Raw genomic sequence first — 2,716 nt, forward strand, 5'->3', positions numbered from 1 at the left:
TGAAGATTACATCCAAGATTTAGGGAGGTCAAAGTCCTTGAATGTTAGGTGCAAATAAATAGGAAAATAAAAATTATCAGGTGTAGAATTAGAGATTTTAGAGTGACAGACTAAAATCCTCAATTCGGTCCTATCGTTTGGGTGCTGAAGTGTAGATGTTAGCCCTCAGGAGAGGGGAACGTGGGAACTCCGAAGTGAGAGCCAGTATCCTGCCAGCCTAGCCGCAGATTCAGTAACCAAGCATAGGATTAGTCAATGTTCTTTATGCCTAGTCCAAAGGGTAAAGAATAGGTATGCTCCTATTTGTCACAATACAATTTGAACTAATTCAATTTATCCATTCACTTAAACTTCTTGGCAAGGAGAAAGATATTTTCTTATATATTTAACTTCACATTAGACACTTTATTAGTAGAATTAGTTAATTAAGAGTTTATTAAAATTACATTTTTATTTCAATTGTCTATTAGTGACAAATTTGCAATTTGAACTATATTATTGTGAGTAAGTATTGATTTTTTAAATCTTAGTTCGTAGCCTCTAATATTACTTCTCGTGGGATCGATATTCAGGACTCCATTAGAGCCCTGTATTACTTGAGTGATACGTATACTTATTGAATATTTTATACACATCTTTATCAAATCTATAATTGCTGTCAAGTTTTTGGCGCCGTTGTCAGGGATTTAAATATTCCAGTAGCAGTATCAAATTCTTGTATTTTTAAGCATATATAAAGTCATTGTCAAGTTTTTGGCATCATTGGTCGGGGAGTAAAATTAGATTTTAATAAAAAATCATAATTAAAGTAACGGACAAATTAGGACTATTAGAAAACTTTTACTTGAATTACAACTTATTTTCATATTTAATTAACTATTTTTTATGTACTGATTTCAATTGTATGTGTAAATTTGGACCTGAAAATCTTATACCCTACGATTCAAAATTAGAACGCACTGTTAGGAGAATTAGAAAACTAAAAAAATAACCTAAAAAACCTGACACAATGGAAAATAATATGAACAATCAAGGAATAGAAAATGAACATCAACCTAGACCTATACGAGATTATGCAAATCCTACAACAGATGAAATTCACTTATCTATCCAAAATCCTGATGTAGCTGTTAATTCATTTGAGGTCAAACCTGCTATTATCCAAATGGTACAAAACAATCAATTCGAAGGTACACCAAATGAAGATCCTAATTTACACATCACTAGTCCTTTAGAACTTTGTGCTATCTTTAAATATGACAGAGTTTCGAACGATGCTGTTAGACTTAGACTTTCTCCTTTTTCACTTAGGGATAAGGCTAAGATTTGGTTAAATTTGTTAGCATTTCACAGAAATTTCTATCCAAATATTTCCCTCCATCCAAAACTGCTAAACTTAGAAATGACATAACATCATTTTGTCAGATTGATGGAGAGTCAATATATAAAGCTTGGGAGAGATTTAAAGATCTTCGTAGGAAGTGCCCACATTATTTGTTACCAGATTGGTTGATACTCGAAACTTTTTACAATGGATTAGTGGGATCTCTTAGATCAATTATAGATGATGCGGCTGGTGCTTCTTTAATGTCAAAGCCTTTTGATGAGGCTTTTTCTTTAATAGAAGAGATATGGCTACCAACAATTTTCAATGGCCCTCTGAAAGGGTAAATCCTAAAAGAGTAGCAAGTATCCATGATTCTGATGCGATATCTATGTTAGCTTCGCAGATTGCTGCAATATTAAAGAAACTAGATCATTATGGGATGAATTATTCTCCAACACCTTCTATGATGGAAGAGAATTCATCTGGGAAATTTGTGGATGTTCAACATTCATATGAGACTTTAAATGTTATTAATAGACCCATTAACCCTTATTCAAACTATTATAACCCAGGTTGGAAGAATCATCCAAATTTTAATTGGAATAACAATTCGTCTACAAATCAACAATGGGCAAACAACCCAGTAAACCCATTGAGAAATTCATCCAACCAAGGAAATGTTAATTATAGACCTTCTTATCCTCTAGGATTTAACAGTAACACTCAATTTAAGGAAAAGAAGTTATCCATGGAAGAGCTGATACATAACATGGGCCAAAAATTGCAGAATTAAGGAAATCCGCAGAATCAAGGAAATCAATTACAATTTCAAGGAAACCAATTACAAAATCAAAGAACTGCTATCAAGCATATTGAAAACTAATTGGGGCATATCGCTATTGCGCTTATTAACCGAACATTGGGAACTAAATCCTAAAGATCAAGGAAAAGAACAGATAAAAAGGAAAAGAACAAATAAAAGTGATACAATTATAAAGTGGAAAAAAATTGGAAACAAGAGTGCAGAAAGAAACATAAACTAAAAAAAGAGAATGTGAATTTAAAAAAAGAAATGGATCATGAATCCCCAGATTTAGAATATCCACTTGCACTAATAAAAATTACTGTGGAGCAACTTCCACCACTGTTTCCTTAAAGATTTAAACAACACAAAAAGGATAAATAATTTTCCAAGTTTATATAAATTCATAAGCAATTAACGATAAATATTCTATTTGTAGAAGCTTTAGAGCAAATGCACAATTATGTGAAGTTTATGAAAGTTATTTTGAATAAGAAAAGGAAGTTCACTGATAATGAGACTGTTGCACTTAGCGAAGAGTGTAGTGCAATTATTCTGAAAAAGCTTCCTGAAAAATTAAAAAATTG

Source organism: Phalaenopsis equestris, unplaced genomic scaffold (assembly GCF_001263595.1).
Source record: "Phalaenopsis equestris unplaced genomic scaffold, ASM126359v1 Scaffold000149, whole genome shotgun sequence".
Classification (NCBI taxonomy): domain Eukaryota; kingdom Viridiplantae; phylum Streptophyta; class Magnoliopsida; order Asparagales; family Orchidaceae; genus Phalaenopsis; species Phalaenopsis equestris.